This window comes from Trachypithecus francoisi, unplaced genomic scaffold (assembly GCF_009764315.1).
Source record: "Trachypithecus francoisi isolate TF-2019V2 unplaced genomic scaffold, Tfra_2.0 Contig00236, whole genome shotgun sequence".
NCBI lineage: Eukaryota > Metazoa > Chordata > Mammalia > Primates > Cercopithecidae > Trachypithecus > Trachypithecus francoisi.
Genome location: NW_022680519.1, coordinates 4,633 through 24,099, shown reverse-complemented (window position 1 = coordinate 24,099; position 19,467 = coordinate 4,633). Strand labels below are relative to the sequence as shown.

Here is a 19,467-nt window from a genome sequence, read left to right as displayed (position 1 = left end):
AACCAGGTCTATCTAGGTAGTAGGTAAGGGGAACCCCTTAGGTAGTTACAGAAAGATGGTGGAAGGAACTCATAGTACGTTGAGTTGAAGGTGGTCAGTTCTTTTGTTGTTGTTGTTGTTGTTGTTTTGAGACAAGGTCTCAATCCATGGTCCAGGCTGGAAGGCAGTGGTGCTATCATGGCTCACTGCAGCCTCAAACTTCAACCTCCCAAGTAGCTGGGACCACAGGTACACACTTCCATGCCCAGCTAATTTTTGTATTTTTTTGGAGAGACAGGGTTTCACTATTTTGCCCAGGCTGGTCTTGAACTCCTGAACTCAAGTGATCCACCCACCTTGGCCTCCTAAAGTGCTGGGATTACAGGCGTGGGCCACCATGCCCGGCTAAAAGTGGACAGTTCTTGACCCCAGGTAATGAGCACCTTGTCATGAGCCCCCTCCCACCCTGAAGCTTGTCTGTGTCATAGGGAGTGAGTTCTGAGGATGAGCCACCTATAGGGCCACAGCTATTGCTCCTTTGAAGTGGACAGTTGAGCATCACGCATTGCTTTCATTTTGTTAAATGGATCTGATGACAACACTCGCTTCAGAGGTAACGAAGATGACAGACATCAAAATATTCTACTCCAAAATATATCGCTTTGCCTTATTTTGAAATTGGCGCTCTAGGGCCAGCAGACTGAGGTGGGGAAACTGGCGTCTGTAGAGGATCTTTGCTGTTGCAGCCAGGACTTCCCTTTCTAAGCTTTTCCTGGATGTAGCAGAGAGAAACTGAGACTCTGACACCTTTACAGGTCTGAAAAGAAACATTTACCGTGGTTGTCTCTGAGTGCTGCTACCTGGGAACCTTTATCTGCATAACAAGGACCCCCTTGCAGCCAGGCCTTTTCCTGTCTCCCTCTCATCACCTGGCTTGCCACCTGTTAAACCTGCTTTACCAACATCACCTATTTCGGGCCATGCTCTGAGCCCATGTTCTTCCTGCAAAGAACAGCAGATAGCAAACTCAAATAGCAAAGACATGGAATCAACCTAGGTTCCCATCAATGGTAGATTGGATAAGGAAAATGTGGCCCACGTACATTGTGGAATATTACACAGCCATAAAAAGAACAAGATCATGTCCTTTGCAGCAACACAGATCGAGCTGGTGGCCATTCTCCTAAGCAAACTAATGCAAGAACAGAAAACCAAATACCATGTGTTCTCATTTACAAGTGGGAGCTAAACACGGAGTATGCACTGTGAAAGGAAATTAAATTTTGTGATCCTGAATTCACTTAGTCAAAGGGAAAAGTCAAGCTGGGAACTGGGTCACACAAATCTGCCTCCCCATTTTGGTTCCTAAATAAAATGGCTACAAGATGAAAAGCTACACGTCTCCCCCATATTTTGCCCACAAGGAAATTCCTAGTGAGCTATGAAGATTTCACCATGACAATGCAAATTGATAGCTTATCTTTACAGGTGCAGTCACCCCCGCCCACCAGACACAAATCATATGTGATGCTCCCCTGCCCCATGTTGTCCAGATTATCTTATGCAACATGTAGATTCCCTGCATTTTCCCTCTGCCCATTTGTCTGTGTCATCTTATGTAAAAAACACAGATGCACTGAGCCAGACAAAAGCATGAATAACTATTTTCCCTACCTCCCACTTCCATGAAAATTATGTCCTTCTCAATTTCCCACCCTTTCCCCTTTAAATTTGGAGCCTTCAAAATCATCTTCGAAGAAGGGCACGGACCAGTCTCCTGGGTGCGCGTCCTTAACCTTAACTTTGGCAAATAAATCTTTTAGACTCGTCTCGTCGTTTTTCTCGATTGAGGGCAGAGGGCAGAGGATGGGAGGAGAGTGAGGATGGAAAAACTACCTATGCTTAGGACCTGGGTGATGACATAATGTGTACACCAAACCCCCGTGACAAACAATTTACCTATATAACAACCCTACACGAGGACCCCTGAACCTAACATCAAGTTAAAAAAGGTGCTCTATAAGCTTTTGCATCCCATTGGTGGTTGAGTCTTGGTTCTGAAGGTTTGTGTGTATATCCACTCAATAAATTTGTATGCTTTTTCTCCTATTAATTAAGCTGCCTCATGCCAGTGATTCAGAGAAAGCTTAGGGGGCCAAGAGCCTTGGCTCTCACAAAGCCTAATGAAACCATATCTGAAAAAAAAAAAAAAAAAGAAAAAAAGTACTTCCCACCTTGCCAGAGCTCTTGGCACATATTAGTTTAACCAAAAAGATGGTTATCAAGGCCAGGCACGGTGGCTTACGTCTGTAATCCCAGCACTATGGGAGGCTGAAGAGGGCAGATCACCTGAGGTCAGGAGTTCAAGACCAGCCTGACCAAAATGGTGAAACTCCATCTCTCCTAAAGATACAAAAATTAGCCAGGCGCAGTGGCTTATGCCTGTAATCCCAGCACTTTGGGAGGCTGAGGCAGATGGACCACCTGAGGTCAGGAGTTCGAGACCAATCTGACCAACATGGTGAAACCCTGTCTCTACTAAAAATACAAAAATTAGCCCAGTGTAGTGGCACATGCCTGTAATCCCAGCTACTTGGGAGGCTGAGGCAGGAGAATCACTTGAACCCAGGAAGCCAAGGTTGCAGTGAGCAGAGATCATACCACTGCACTCCAGTCTGGGCAACAAGCAAAACTCTGTCTCAAAAAAAAAAAAGAAAAGAAAAGATGGTTACTCAATTGATTGAAGGTGTGCAAAACTCTTAACAAAGGGAAAATGTTAAAATGGAGATAATGTTTTAAAATCAGCCTCCAGAGTGTTTTGTTCTTGTTTTCTTTCTCAGGGATGACATTTGGCTTCAGTCCTCCTTTTCCAAACCGGAGAGGATCTGAGGGTTTCAAGGTCCCCTGATCTCCATGAGAAAAACTCAACCAAGCCAAGAGCCTGTTTATGGCTCCTGTAGAACACTGCTTTCATTCTGGGCATAGTCACCGACCACAAGAGTTTTCATGCTTTTTTTCTTTTCTTTTCTTTTCTTTTTTTTTTTTTTGAGACAGAATCTCAGTCTGTTACCCAAGCTGAAGTGCAGTGGCACAATCTTATCTCTCTCTGCTCACTGAAGCCTTGACCTCCTGGGCTCAAGTGATCCTCCTATCTCCGCCTCCTGAGTAGCTGGAACTGCAGGCACATGCCACCACGCCTGGCTACTTTTTGTATATATGTATTTTTTGTAGAGACAGGGTTTTGCCATGTTGCTCAGGCTGGTCTCAAACTCCTGGGCTCAAGCAATCCTCCCACCTCGGCCTCCCAAAGTGCAGGGATTACAGGCATGAGCCACCGAGCCCGGCCATTGAAAGTGTTTTCTATTCTGTTTGAAGTAAGTGAGCTGCGCCCCTAAAGAATTTCCAGTTTGTTGGATGCTGTCTCTCTCTAATTAGTTGTATAGTTCTTTGCTCTGTTTACTTTTACCTAAACAAAGGTGTGTGTGTGTACGTGTGGCTGCACCCACCCTCCTGGGAAACAGAAGCAGAATAGTCCAGCACAGACAGGTTCTCAGAAGACCAGGCACCGGCACACAGCACCCCACTCACCAAAGACTCCAGGCAGAAGGCCCAGGGCAGAATGCAACCGGGAGCCCTGGAAAGACGACCCCTCCCACCCTCCGCCCACCACCGCGTGCCCAGATGTGGGGGTACCATCTGTGTTGCCGGAGTTGTCATAACTGGAGTAGCCACCGCCGCCACCTCCTGTTAGACAGAGAAGGTAGAGTTGAGGGATGTTCAGGTGTCCTAGCGTGGCGTTTCCTGCAGGTGTTGGTCTGTCCAGCTCATTGGAATGGCAACAAGTCGTGTGAACGTGTCACTGCCAAGAGAGCTCCAAAGAGTGACCAGCAGGGGAGAGTCAAGGGTGGCCCCACCAAAGCCTCCTCTTCCCCGTGGGAAAACTCATGCAACACTGAGCCGTAGCTATAAAAACACTTTGCCATCACAGGACAAACATTTACCCCGGGGACTCCAAATTCATGCAGGCGCACCCGCTTCCTGCCGAGAAACTGATAAGAGACCAGCCACCCCTACTCCGGATTAGGAGGACCTTGCAGCAGATGGTCTCAATCACAAATATTCTTAGTTTCTCCTTTCAAAAGTAACTAGTAATTTTAGTTTATTCCTGATTGTTATTGTAATAAATTCTAAGACAGTGCTCTTTATTTATTGCAAGTAAATACGGCAGAAAAGATGACTGGATGCAATCTGGTTGTCCGAAGGATGCAGATCCAGCTTTGCAAAATATGTGGGACAAGTCCTTTATGTCTTCTAAAATAAAATTGCAGAACTAAACAGACCAGAAACCTCACATGCTTGAAAATAAAGCCTCAAAGATCACACTTTTCAGCCCAGTGTTGTATGCATCTCCGTCTCCTATTGTCTCTACTTGTATTTCTATATGAAAGATTCTTGGTAGACATTCACCTCCAATTATAGAGAAAACTTCATATTAGAAGTGTTTATATATGTCTGTGTGCATAAAGATATATGTACATATACAAAGTATATATATACACACACACCTAAATGTATATATACATATACATGAAAGGACCTATATACACATATATAAAACAGTATGCATATATGTAAAGGTATACATGTATATATAACAGTATAGAAACATATGTAAGCTACGTATGCATATATATATGGAAAGACATTACAAACGTGTATAATGCAAAGAATGCATATATACACATAAAATATATACTTATATAAGATATTTATACATATATAAAGGTTGTATATAGATATATAGATATATTTATGAAGCTATTATACACATAAAGACATATACATATGCATATATAAAAGTGTACATATAAATGTACATATACATATATAAAAACATATATACATAAAGGTATATATGTATATATAAAGATATATATAAAAGGTGTATAATTATATATGTATAAAATATATATTTATATAACATAGGCATAAAACATAAAAATTTATATAAAATGTTTATGTATGTAAAGATATATTAAAGACATATAAAGATACATTAAAAGATAAATATACAGACCAGGTGCAGGTTCATGCCTGTAATCCCAGCACTTTGGGAGGCCGAGGCGGTTGGATCACGAGGTCAGGAGCTCAGGACCAGCCTAGCCAAAATGGTGAAACCTCGGCTCTACCAAAAATACAAAAGTTAGCCGGGTGTGCTAGCAGGCGCCTGTAATCCCAGCCATTCGGGAGGATGAGGCAGAGAATCGCTTGAACCCAGGAGGCAGAGGTTGCAGTGAGCCGATATTGCACCACTACACTCCAGACTCCAGCCTGGGTGACAGAGCGAGACTCGAGTCAAAAAAAAAAAAAAAAGATATGTATATACATATATAAAGACATATATCTATATAAACATATATACACGTATATATAAAAGTGTATGTATATATAACATATATAAAGTATATACACATAAAGGTATATGTGTACATATATAAAGGCATTTATACACACATATAAAGAGATACACATATGTATATATAAAAGTGTATATATAAATATATACATACATAAATAAAAGCACATACACATAAAGGTATATATGTACATATATAAAGATATATATAAAGGCATATATGTAAGTATATATGTAAAGATACATATTTATACAACATACACATAAAATATAAAAATATATAAAAGGTATATGTATTTAAAGATACACATGAAGATACATTTTAAAAGATATATTAAAAGATATACATATAAATATATAAAAAGCATATATCTGCATATAAATATAAAGATATATATACACATATAAAACATGTACCTATGTAAAGATATATAAGGATATATATAAAATCAGGAATATACATATATAAAAAGCATAGAAAGGTATCTACATAGTGTATATATACAAAAGCATGTATATATACACACATGAAAAAACCCGTATACCTACATATGTAAATGTATTGTATATATTTAAAAGTATATATACACACAAATATAAAGATATATAAACTTCATATACACACAAATGAAGATTGAGAAGCATACAGATATATAAAGGTGCGTCTGGACCTATACACCCACACTTACACTATACAAGTCCAAACAGAAATGACCACAGGTGTTTCAGTGGACCCTCCAGTTCTACCTGTTCATTTTGTTTCCATCCAGTCCACCAGCCTGGAGAGGTGGACAGATGCCCAGACCGCAAACCCCACTGATGCGGCCATGGGGCCTTCTCTGTCATCCCCTGCACCAGCCTATCGTCCACCCGTGACCAACTTTGCCCCAACCTCAGGCCTCTCATCCCCAATCTCAGGCCTCTTGTCCCACCCTCTCTGCGCAAATATAATGTGTCGCGTCTGAAGAGGCTCGGTACCTACCTGCAGGCGGCCTGGGCCTGGGTGGGTAGCGTCCGTCATCATGGTCCACATCATTGAAGTAACCTGTGGGGCAGAGCACATGGCATTGCTAACGCGACCTCTCCAAAAGTCCCCTTCACACCAGGTCCGCGTTGGGTGCACTGGGACAGGTTTTGGAGAAGAGCGTTCCGATGCCAACTAGCTCTTTCCAGGACGCCCACAGGCACCAGGAATTAAATTACCTTGTGGGCTGGCCACCTGGCCTGCAAGGAGGCGTGTGCAGGGCCCAGAACGTTTGCAGTGTGGTCTCATATTGCAGGTGTTTGCCCACCTTCCGCTCAAAGCCCTCCCAGGGCCAACCTTGAGCTGGGGTGAAGCTCAGGCTGTGGTGTCTGCCTGCTGCCTGGATCCCTCTCTCTCTCAGGGTGCCCCGTCTCCAAATCCCCTGCCCTTCCCTCCTTCCCTGGATGTTCTCCGTTGCTCCTGCCTCTGGACCTTTGCACACCCCTTTCCCTCTGCTCCCTCTGGCCGTCCTTCCTGGATGAGCCAACATCGCCTCTCACCATGTCCTCGTCCAGCTCTCCTTCTGCCCCGCCTCCCACCTAGGCCCGTCCCCTGCTCAGAATCCTCCAACATCATCTCATATCCTGCCCCTCCCTAGTCCTTAAGCAAGCCCGGAAGGAGACTCTGGGCTCTTCCTTCTCTGCTGACGGCTCCTCTCGTCCCATCAACCAGGCACCACCCCCAGGCTTCTCCATCACCATGCGCACGCTCCCAACCCCACCCCTCACGTTGGCAGTGGCCGATTCCCAGGCAGAATTCCAGCTCCTCAGGTCCCCACAATCCACTCTCCTTTTCTCTTTCAAGTTCCTGCTCAACTACCTTGTCTGAAACCAGCACCATCCGCCCGTCTCTCTCTCGGCCCCCAGAGCGCAGCCACTACCCACCCCATAGATTTGTTTCAGCCATTCGTTCCTGCTCCTTACTGCCCTGACACATGAGATCTACCTGTTTCCTCCCAAAAAACAGAGGCACCTGCAAGACGGAGGAGATCCCAGAGCCCTGAGAATCCACCCCGAGAGAGCTTTCTCAATAACCCAAGGCTGCTTTACAAGCCTCATTGCCTAAGACGTCCTTTGCTGCCCTGACAAAGTTCCGACTGTCGCGTTCACCTGTGCTTCTGCCCTCTGACGGCGTCTGTCATAGACTGAACTACTTCAGGCTCAAATGAGATCCAAGGAGACCTTCCTCTTATGGTTCCTGGACCCCGAATTAAGCCTTGGACTCTGCCTTTCCTCTCCAGGATTGGTCAATAGATAAGTAATTAGGTCTTTGGTCTTGGTCTACAAGAAATCCTTGCTAATGTGCACTGTTGTCACTCCGGGGGGTAGGAAACATGCTGATTGGGTTTATTAAGCATGTGAAATGCAAGCTGGGTGCAACCCAGCACTTTGGGAGGTGAGGCGGGAGGATTGCTTGAGGCCAGGAGTTGGAGACCAGCCTGGGCAACATAGTGAGACCCCCCATCTCTACAAAAAATACAAAAAATTATCTGGGCTTGGTGGTGTGCGCCTGTAGTCCCATCTGCCAGGAGTATCACTTGAGTCCAGGAATTGGAGGCTGCAGTGAGCTATGATCACACCACTGCATTCCAGCCTGAGTGACACACAGAGACCCTGTTTCAAAAAAGAAAAAAAGTATAAAATATGAAAGGCAGAGTGGTTGTTCTGCTTTGCTGTAGCATGGACCATTCCTCAGCACAGGCTCTCCAGAAATTTGGGACTGCCGGTAAGTGAGTGCCCTAATCTGATCCTGCAGTCGCATAGATCTGTGAAGCTGAAGCCGAGGTAGCATGCACAGAGGCTCTGGGGAGTTCAAGAGCCATTGCACTTGACTTAAAAGGCTGTTTCCTAGGCTGGGCTCAGTGGCTCACATCTGTAATCCCAGCACTTTGAGAGGTCAAGGCAGGAGGGTCACTTAAGGCCAGGAATTTGTGATCAGCCTGGGCAACAGACGGAAACCCTGTCCCTACACACACAAAAAAAGAAAAGAAAAGAAAAGAAAGAAAAAGAAAAAATGAGCCAGGTGGGGTGCTGTGCGCCTGTAGTCCCAGCTATTCAGGAGGCTGAAGTCGGAGGATTGCTTGAGCCCAGGAGGTGGAGGCTGCAGTGAGCTGTGATCCCAACACTGCATTTCAGCCTGGGCAACCAAGCAAGTCCCTGTCTCCAAAAATAATAAAAAAGGGATGTTTCCTAAAACAGCTTTTTTATTTTTACTGTTTTTGAGATGGAGTCTCGTTCTGTCACCCAGGCTGGAGTGTAATGGCATGGTCTCGGCTCACTGCAACTCCAACTGAACTCCGTCTCCCGGGTTCAAGGGACTCTCCTGCCTCAACCTCTCAAGGAGTTGTGGTTACAGGTTCCCGCCACCACTCCTGGCTCATTTTTGTATTTTGATGGAGATGGGGTTTCACCATGTTGGCCAGGCTGGTCTTGAACCCCTGACCTCAAGTAGTCTTCCCACTTCAGCTTCCCAAAGTGCTGGGATTACCCGAATGAGCCACCACGCCTGGTCTCTAAAACAGCTTTGAACAGGGAACCTCTGACATAAAGATCCTTTATTCATGTCTGGTGGACAAATGCTATGAATCACAAGACCAGAGTCTTTTGAGGAGGAAGAGCTATTGTAGAGCTTTCCAGGAAATGGAGTTGAAGCTATACACCCTGATGAAGGGATGTAGAGGTAAGTCTTGCATTCATGAATCCAGCTGTTTGCCTGTTGGGACTCAAGCATTAATGACTTAACTGACCTTCATCCAGGACTCACTGTGTGCCAGGCATAGCTTTCCGGACTGGGGAATGCAGCAGTGAATGAAAGGCAAAAATCCATGCCCATGTAGAGTTCTCATTCTAATTCAAATGAATCAACTAAACACAATTGCATGGCGCTGCATGTAAGAACATATCAAGTAGTATGGAGTACAGGAATGCAGAGGAAGGAACCACCTCCTGGGGGAACACAGTCTAGGATAAAATGTTGTGGTTTTGGAGACTTGCAGGAGGTGGGTGAGTGGGCAAAAGTGTGTTAGTTTTTCTAGGGAAGAAACACAATTCTTCAGTTGCAAGACCAAGGGAATGGCACTGGGACATACCCAAAGCTTGTTTCCTTGGATTTCATGAAGAGTGCCTGAACCCTAGGAATATGACAACATCCAAGCAACGTCCTGAAACAATCAGAATCAGGGGAACTCCCAATGGTTAAAGCAGGTAAAGAGAAGAGGACACCCAGTGTATCTTAGCTTCCCTGATCTGCACACATTTGCCCCAACAATGGAATCGCTGAGACTCTTCCAACTTTACAGACCAGCATCTCTTTCCTGAGTATCTCACGTTCATGAGACACAATTGCCAAGGTGGAGATGGGAAGTGCTGTAGGAACACAGCCGAAGTGGCCACAGATAACTCTTGCAGAGGGAAGAATAAGTGAGTAGAACACAGACCAACAACAACAACAATAACAACAACAAAACAAGAAAAAAATTGCCTTCCTCCGTCATAATTTGAAACGTCTTAGTGTGCATGTTTTTTTCAGTCAATGTCATCAAAAAAATTTAAATTTATTTACTATCAACTAAATGTAATCCCCAGGTGCTGGTGGATATAGCAGAACTGAACTCCTCGCAAAACAATGTCTGTGCATTTCAAAAGCGACTGGTCTTTCATCATGGAGATGAGAATTTTTAAGTCATTAAATAATACTTGTATCCACCACCCCCCCTTTTTTTTTGAGACAGAGTCTCACTCTATCACCTAAGCTGTAGTGCATTGGCACAATCTTGGCTCACGGCAACCTCCGCCTCCTGGGTTAAAGCGATTCTCCTGCCTCAGCCTCCCCAGTAGCTGGGATTACAGGCACGCATCACTCTGCCCAGATAATTTTGTATTTCTGGTAGAAACAGGTTCACCATGTTGGCCGCTGGTCTTGAACTCCTGACCTCAGGTGATCTGCCTGAGGAGACCTCGGCCTCCCAAAGTGCTGCGATTACAGGTGTGAAGTACTTCTTTTTTTTTTTTCCTTTTGAGACGGAGTCTCACTGTGTCTCCCAGGCTGGAGTGCTGCGGCGTGATCTCGGCTCACAGCAGCCTCTGCCTTGCGGGTTCAAGCGATTCTCCTGCTTCACCCTCCCGAGTAGCTGGGATTACAGGCATGTGCCACCACGCCTGGCTAAGTTTTGTATTTTTAGTAGAGACAGGGTTTCATCATATTGCTCAGGCTGGTGTCAAACTCCTGACCTCAAATGATCCGCCCACCTTGGCTTCCCAAAGTGCTGGGATTACAGGCATGAGCCACTGTGCCTGGCCCCAGACACTTCTAAAGTGGATTTTAATACTGATTACCAGGCTGGGTCCCAATAGCTGTAATCCCAGCATTTTGAGAGGCTGAGGCAGAGGATTGCTTGAGGCCAGGAGTTCAAGAATAGCCTGAACAACACAGCAAGATCCTGTCTCTGCAAAGAATTTGAAAAATAGCCACACATGGTGGTGCACACCTGTAGTCCTAGCTACTTGAAAGTCTGAGGGAGGAAGATGGCTTGAGCCCAGGAGTTTGAGGCTGTGATTACATCACTTCACTCTGGCCAGGGCAACAGGGCGAGACACTGTCTCCAAAATAAATAATAAAATAAAAGAGTAAAATAAAGTAAAATAACATAGAATCAACTAAAATAGTAAAATAAAAATAAATAAATAAAATAAATTTAAAAATACTCATTACCTCCACTGTTGCCGGAATTGCCAGGCTGGGGTTGAGGACGTGGCTTCGGCCTTGGGTAGATATCTGTTGAAAAACAACAGGATGATTTCAGAAAAATAATGACATCTTTCAGGTAGATACCATCTATAAATAAGAATGCCAAAATACAGAAAAGATGTAACTGCCCATTGCTTTTATGGAGCTTATTAATCATGTAGACAATATTCATAATACCACCTCAGAGCTTACAATTTAAAAAAAAAAAAAACTTTTATTTTGTACCCTAACTTACACCACTGGTGCTTTTGCAAGAAGTCCAGGGCTCTCTGAAATGAACAGGGCAGAAAGCGTGTTGCTGACCTTTCCCTGTTTAGGGCTACTACAAACGCCAGCACCATTTACAGAAGTCAGTCACCAATATTAGGATAAAACATCTCACCTTTTGATAGTGTATCATATTTCCATCTTGCTTGAGTTACACCCTTTCATTTGCATTTGTTTTGTTGTTGTTTTGAGACAGGGTCTTGGTCTGTTGCCCAGGCTGGAGTGCAGTGGTATAATCATAGCGCCCTGCAGCCTCGACTTCCTGGGCTCAAACAATCCTCCCATCTCAGCTGCCCGCGTAGCTCAGACTACAGGTACACATCACCATCGTTGGCTAATTTTTTAAATTTGTGTAGAGACAGGGGCTTGCTATGTTGCCCAGGTTGCTCTCAAACTCCTGGCCTCAAGCACTCGTCCTGTCTTGCCTTCCCAAAGAGCTGGAACCATCACAGGCATGAGCCACCCTGAGCCTGGCTACATTTGAATTTCTTAAAACTTTTTGCAATGACTTTTGCATGTTCCTGAAGTTTACCATGAGTTTTCTGCCCTAGGACTTTTTTTTTTTTTTTTTTTAAGACGAAGTTTCACTCTTGTCGCCCAAACTGGAGTGCACTGGCGCGATCTCAGCTCACTGCAACCTCTGCCTCCTGGGTTCAAATGATTCTCCTGCCTCAGCCTCCCGAGTAGCTGGGATTACAGGTGTGTGCCACCACACCTGGCCAATTTTTGTATTTTTAGTAGAGATGGAATTTCACTATGTTGGCCAGGCTGGTCTTGAACTTCTGACCTCAGGTGATCTGCCCACCTCGGACTCCCAAAGTACTGGGATTACAGGCATAAGCCCCCACTCCCAGCCTTGCCCCAGGACTTTTGCAGGTGACATTCCTTCTGTCATGACCCCTCCTGTTCCCTGTCCATCACTTTACACGCTCCCTAAATATTTGAAGAATCCATTTGTCACCTGGAAAAGCATTAGCTCATCCCTCCTGTCTCAGCTTAAGTGGCCTTTGATCCTATCCAAGCAGCTGAAATGAAATAATCAGTGCAAGCTCTTTGCACAACATGAGCCTGTATCTCCAACACCTTTTTGCCACTTGGCTGGAAACTTTATTTTCTGTACCCATTTTATATTCCTGGTACCTGGCACTGCCAGTACCTGGCAAGTGCTTATCCACATTGGCTCAAGTGAAACTACTTTAATTCATAAAAAAGACAAGGATGTTGTTCTCAAAGTCCTTCTTCAGAACAGGCATCTCAAACCTGGAAATCTGGGCTGAGAACGACTAGTTTTTCACTTCTCAGAATAGTCTCTCACTTGTTCCCTTTCTCTCTCTCTCGAGACAGGTGTTGCTCTGCTGCTCAGGCTGGAGTGCAGTGGTCAATCATAGCTCACTGCAGCCTCCACCTCCTGGGCTCAAGTGATCCTCCTGCCTCAGCCTCCTGAGTATAGCTAGGACTACAGGTATGGACCACCATGCCCTGCCTAGACTCTCTCTTTTTTTTTTTTTTTTTTTTTGAGACAGAGTCTTGCTCTGTTGCCCAGGCTGGAGTGAAACTGCGTGACCTCGGCTTCCTGCGACCTCAGCTCCCTGCAACCTCCGCCTCCTGGGTTCAAGCGATTCTCTGGCCTCAGCCTCTCAAATAGCTGGGATTACAGGTATGCACACCCATGCCCAGCTAGTTTGGTGTACTTTTAGTAGAGATAGGGTTTCACCATGTTGGCCAGGCTTGTCTTGAAATCCTGACTTCAGGTGATCCACCCACGTCGGCCTCTGAAAGGGCTGGGATTACAGGCGTGAGCCACCACACCCGACCTAGACTCTCTTTTGAGGTCTCTAAAATGATACAACTGTGGGGGATTATGGAAACTTGGGGGCCAGAGGACTGGGGACTGGACACAAGGGAGCTTTGGTTTCCAGGCCAGAAGGCACTGCCCGGATCTCACAGGCTGCATATCCGTGGCTTGGTTCAGAAAATCTCTGGGTGCCTACATGTGAGGTCAGTCCTCCCTCAGAACGCCGTCCTCTGTGAGCTCCCTCCATTCACACACACAACCTCCAGCTGCGTGGATTCCTGGGCGGACTCCTGAGGCCTCTCTCCTGGGCTTGGAGACGCCGTCGTCTACCTGTGTCCACAGGCTCGTCCCTCTGTGTGTCTGTGTCCTCATCTCCTCCTCTTATGAGGTGTCTTAGTCCATCTCAAGCTGCTGTCACAGAACACCATAGACTGGGCGGCTTATGAACAACAGACATTGATTCTCCCACAGTCCTGGAGGCTGGAAGTCCGAGATCCAGGTGTGGGCAGGGCTGGTTCCTCCTGAGGCCTCTCTCTGGGCTTGTAGATGCCGTCTTCTCCCTGAGTCCTCACATAATCTTTCCTCTGTGTGCGTCTGTGTCCTCATCTCCTCTTATTAGGATACTAGCTATTGGATCAGGGACCCACCTGAGTGACCTCATTTTACCTTAATCTCCTTCTTAAAGGCCCCGTCTCCAAAGACAGTCACATTCTGAGGAAACTGGGGGTTAGGACTTCATCCTATGAATTTGCAGCGGGAGACATAATCCATCCCATAACCGCTTGCCTCAGACAGAATCCGTGCCTGTCTTGTTACTTTCAAGACCACATGGGGCCGAGCATGGTGACTCAAGCCTGGAATCTCAGCACTTTGGGAGGCCGAGGCGGGCAGATCATCTGAGGTCAGGAGTTTGAGACCAGCCTGGCCAACATGGTAAAACCCCGTCTCTACTAAAAATACAAAAATTATCCGGGCGTGGTGTTGCACGCCTGTAATCCCAGTTACTTGGGAGGCTGAGGCAGGAAAATCGCTTGAACCTAAGGAGGCAGAGGTTGTAGTGAGCCGAGATCGTGCCATCCTGCGATTGCACTCCAGCCTGAGCAATAGAGTGAGACTCTGCCTGAGAAAAAACAAAACCATGGATAGGAGCTGCTGGGGTCAGAGAAAAAGAAATGGCGAGGAACGCTGACACCTCTCAAAGGGATAAGCACAGACATGAGAAGCAGAGTCAACAGCTGGCCTGAGAAATGCCACAGGAGCCCATGGAAGCCAAGAAAAATGTGCTGCATTTCAAAGGGCACAGAGAGAATCTTGGGTTCCTCTAGATCAAATACTAAGGGAAAGAGACCACTGGGCTCCAAGCATGACTGGAGTCATCCTGAGAAAGCTGGCTGATGTGTGGTAAATACTTATAAATCCTCCAGCCACTATCAAGTCAATGGAGGGAGAATGAGAAGAGAATTTGGAAAGGCCTAGGACATTCCATCTCTGGGGTCTTCCAAGGTTGACCATCAACAATTGCCTTCGTTGTCTGAGAGACTGTTCCAGAACACTCCACCTTGGAGGGATGTTACACATTGTTTTCTAGGGCTCTCTTCGTTCTCAAGATACACATTTGGGAATCCAGGCTAGCCTGGGCTCATTTGGGCTAGCCTGGGCAAGAACACTGGTTTACGGGAATTTTGCTCATGAACCACAGTATATCTATAATTAAGTTCCAACCAGCTTCATTTTTCCTCTTCCTTTGGTGCGTACGTTAAATTTGCTCATTTCCTGTGTCAAATACTCCATGTTCTCGTGTTCAATTGTGAAAGGAAAATAAATCTTGGGACCCCAAAATCATTAAGCAAGGGAAAAAGTCAAGCTGGAAAAAAAAAAAGTCAGACCTGTCTCCCATTTTCTTTCTAAATAAGATAGCTACAAAATTTTTTTTAAAGTTTTTTAAAAGCTACATACTATCCTCACAATCTGAGGAAAGTAAACTATTTTGTTTACCCTACAACAGTTCTGTGGAATTTCAGCCTGGCAAGGTACACTAATAGCCCACCTTCACGGGTGTGGGACAGAAACTCATCCCTCTGCTCCCCGAGACAAATGCATGTCTGATTGCTTCCTCTGCCCTATTGTTGATGTAAAAATGCAGATTCACTGGGCCAGACTGAGGCCCAGTGAACTCTTCCTTTGCCCCGTCTCACATGTAAATTGAGTTTTCAGTGAAAGGCCCATCAAGGACTTAGAAGAATACAACTAGTTGTCTCTTATCTTCCTGTGACCTGGAAGCCCCGGCTTCCAGTTGTCCCGCATTTCCAGATCAAACCAATGTACTTCTTACGCATATTGATGTCTCATGTCTCCCTAAAATGTGTAAAACCAAGCTGTGTCCTGACGACTTTGAGCACTTGTCATCAGGACCTCCTGAGGCTGTGTCACGGGCATGTCCTAACCTTGGCAAAATAAACTTTGTAAATTGATTGAGACCTGTCTCAGATATTTTGGATTCACACAGTATTAATTAATAATTCAGGACTGCCATGTTAAAGGCATCAACATGGCTGGGTTTAAGCACAACATGAAAAACCAAAGTCGGAAAGAAAGCCTCCTCTTTGTCGGGGCAAGCGTCAGGAGATTGAGGCTTGAGTCATGGGTGGTCACCTCCCCAGCTTGAGCCTCTCTTCCCCTCCTGTTGGGGTTCATGAGTCACTTTGCTGTGGGAGGGGCTGAGTGTTCACACTCTGAAGATGGCCCGTCTTAAAGGATCTCGCATTTTAAGTTTTCTTTTTCTTTCTTTTTTTTTGAGACAGAGTCTCACTCAGTTGCCCAGTCTGGAGTGCAGTGGCGCCATCTCAGCTTGCTACAACCTCTGCCTCCCAGATTCAAGTGATTCTCATGCCTCAGCCTCCCGAGTTGCTGGGACTACAGGCCACGACTAATTTTTGTATTTTTAGTAGAGATGGGGTTTCACCATGTTGGCCAGGCTGGTTTTGAACTCCTGACCTCAGGTGATCCACCAACCTCAGTCTACCAAAGTACTAGGATTACAGACGTGGTCCATCATGCCCAGCCGCGCATTTTAAGTCCTGATGAATTCTCTGGGAGGGAAGCCCGCGGCAGTCTGTTTAACGGGGGCGCTTCCCAAGTATGTTTCAGCAAGAACACGTTCCCTGTGGAATTCCCATGAGTACCTTGCAACATTGCCATATCTGTGGGACAAGGTTTTCCAAAGACTAGGAGGAATCGTGGGAGAAAAAGGTGGGTGGTGTTTGGGATTTTCATCATGAAAGGGGGGAAAAAAGAAAGACTAGCTGACTTAACTAATGCAGTTAAGGGTGAGGTGGTATTTTTTGTTTTTGAGACAGAGTCTCATTCTGTTGCCCAGCCTGGAGTGCAGTGGTGCAATCTTGGCTCACTGTAACCTCCCTCTCCTGGGTCCAAGCGATTCTCGTGCCTTAGCCTCGCAAGTAGCTGGGATTATAGGCGCATGCTACCATGCCCAGCTAAGTTTTGTATTTTTGGTAGAGACAGGGTTTTGCCATGTGGGCAAGGCTGGTCTCGAACTCCTGACTTCAGGTGATCCACCCTCCTCAGCCTCCCAAAGTGCTGGGAATCCAGGCATGAGCCACCGCGCCCGGCCTGAGGTGTTTTTTTTTCAGTGGGTATCATCTCCCTTGGGTCTTGTGTCTCTATTTTTAATGACTCCTTGTAAGAGGAGATAATTTCTGTCCATCTGAATGTGCTGTGTCTGCAATGAATGGACACGCTGTTAAGCTGGGAAAGTATAAAGCCAGAACAAGCTACCAGGAAGCTTCCAGAACCCCTCTTGATTTAGCCAGCCTCACGCTGCTCTGCCTGGCAAACATTTAAGTTTTTAAGGTTGTTGAACTGCTGATAACTTTAATGGCCAGAATCTATCTTTTCCTTTCTTCGTTTCCCTTTCTTCGTTTCCCTTTCTTTTCTCTTTCTCTTTCTCTCTCCCTACCACCCACTCTTCTGTCTCTCGTTCACTCTCTTTCTTTTTTTGAATTGCATATTTTTCAATGAGTGTAATAAATCTGTGGAAAAAACTGTCTGCCAAATGTTAGAAAAAACGGAGAAACCAACTCTAAAATATGTAAAGTGCACAGCACACGTGGGGTTTCATGAATGGTTAAGCCAAAGGTATTTGGAGCACTGAAAACAAGTGAGAAAAAGGACTTGTCTCGCAGCCTTTCTGTGATGATAATGCAAAGCGTCCTTAGAGAATAAACCGCCTTTGCAAAAATCATGACTGAGGAAATGATGACAGTGAAAGAGGTCAGACCTAACCAGCTCCATCTTGCTTCTAACCTTTAAGCTGTCCTTGTTCTTTCCTGGATGTAGGCCAAACTAACCTTTGGAAGGAATTTAGTTCATGGTTTAACGGAAACAAAATTGATAATACCCCTTTCCCAAAAAGACCCCCTTCTTGCCTGGGAACCAGTCTGCCTTTGCAGGACTAACAATTTAGCTACAAGATTAGAAATTACAGTTGAGGGCTCATGCAGCCTCTGGCTGCAAGAGTCTGAACCTCCCCAAGTTTCTCCTGGGGTTACATCCTATGTCAAACTAAGGTCAGTGCTTGAGATATTTTTGCAGCCCCCGCACTGGAGGGATCAGCTGGCCCCATCCAGTCCCGTAATCTGGCTCAACCAGGTCTGCCATCCACCCAGGAACAGAAAACAGCAAGAAAACCTCACTTCAACCCCCTATGGTTCCCTCTCCAACCTGACCAATCAGCCCTCCCCGCTTCCCAAGCCCCTACCCCCAACTTATCCTTAGTACCTCTGTCCCTAGATGTTCCGGAGACTGAAATGAGTCATAATAAAACTCCGGTCTCCTTAGAGCCTGCTCTGCATGAATTACTCTTTCTCCATTGCAATTCCCTATCTTGATAAATCAGCTCTGTCTAGGCAGCCAACAAAGTGAACCAGTTGGGGGTTTACAAGTACATCTTAGTGGTTTCCAGATGTCAGAGCAAAGGGAAAATAAGATAGTTTCTGTCCATTGGACTTTCTTCCCCCAGTGAGGAAGGAAAGTACATTCCCAGTAAGGGAACTATTACACACGCATTTCAAATGCACCAGGCTAAACCTGCTAGTCAATAAAAAGGCAACATCATTCAACCAGATTGAGAAAGAGTTTCAGGCCTGCGGATTCTTACTTCCACCGCTGTTGGGATTCTCGGGCTGTGGGTAGTAAGGTGGTTTCGGCTTTGGGTAGATATCTGTGGAGAAAACGACATTGCACTGTCAGAAAAGAAAATTGTCCTTCCTTTAGGAGCAGCCTGCAGAAACAAGCACATCAGCGCGACTATCGACCTTGCAGTCTGTTCTCATTGCTGCCCACGGTGTGTTTATAGATTGCCATTGTCTGGTTAAAAATCACTTTGCAGATAGAAAGCCTGAAACCTGAAACTTAAAAAAAAAAAAAAAAAAAAGAGGTTTCCGTTTTGTTACTAGAAGTTCGTTTCTGGCAAGAAGCCAGTGTAGCTGTCTGCATGACGGAGCAAGCCACATAAAAAAGAAATCTCAGAATTGTCATGGAATACATTTACTGACAGCGCCTGCGATGAAGCTAACACCAACCCTTCTGTTGCCGGACCAAACTGGGCTGCTATTTCTCACGGACCAATAACGAAACACAGGTGAACTGGGAGGAAGAGAGTTTTTATTTCTGCAACCTGTTACAGGGAGAAGCCCTGGAAATTATCACCAGACTAACTCAAATTAAGTTTTCCAGAGCTTATATACCTTCCAAGCTATGTGGATATACGTGTGTGCATTTATCTAAGGATACAAGTGATTAACTTCTTCTAATCTTTAACTAAGGTGTGAGTCCTGAGGACCTTCCTCCGGAGCCTCAGTAAATTGACATAATCGAAGTGGGTCCAGGTGCTGGGGTGATTACCCTTATGTTGTCTCCTGCTAAGTCACCGAGGTTTGGGGAGTTCCTTCAAAGCCCCAATAAGCTTGTTTCTGGAGGTCTGGGGAGTTCCCGCAGACCCGCAGTAAAACTTGTGTAATCCTAAATGCATCCTGTTAAGAATGCCTTCATTATTTTATCATCTTTAAGGCCCAGGGAAGCCTGGGAAAAACTCTTGGTGGCTTTTGTTGCATTCCAGCCATTGTATAAGGCGCTGGCTTTTAATATTTAACCAGTCAGTCAATACCGAAACAGGTGTTGTGGGGCCTGTGTTAGTGGACCTGGCTGCCACACTCCGCTTCT

The 19,467-nt window shown here is 45.5% G+C and overlaps 1 long non-coding RNA gene across 2 annotated transcripts in view; it reads right to left on the bottom strand.

Moving 5' to 3' along the window:
* The window catches only part of LOC117080858, a 33,802-nt gene extending 15,328 nt beyond the window's left edge, over positions 1 to 18,474 (bottom strand). For both annotated transcript variants that reach the window (XR_004436001.1, XR_004435998.1), the window contains exons 1-4: positions 18,404 to 18,474; positions 11,130 to 11,192; positions 6,378 to 6,440; positions 3,673 to 3,723 (exon numbers count right to left, since the gene is read on the bottom strand). This is a non-coding gene — a long non-coding RNA (uncharacterized LOC117080858). The remainder of the gene's footprint in view (positions 1 to 3,672; positions 3,724 to 6,377; positions 6,441 to 11,129; positions 11,193 to 18,403) is intronic.
* Positions 18,475 to 19,467: the final 993 nt, after the last annotated feature.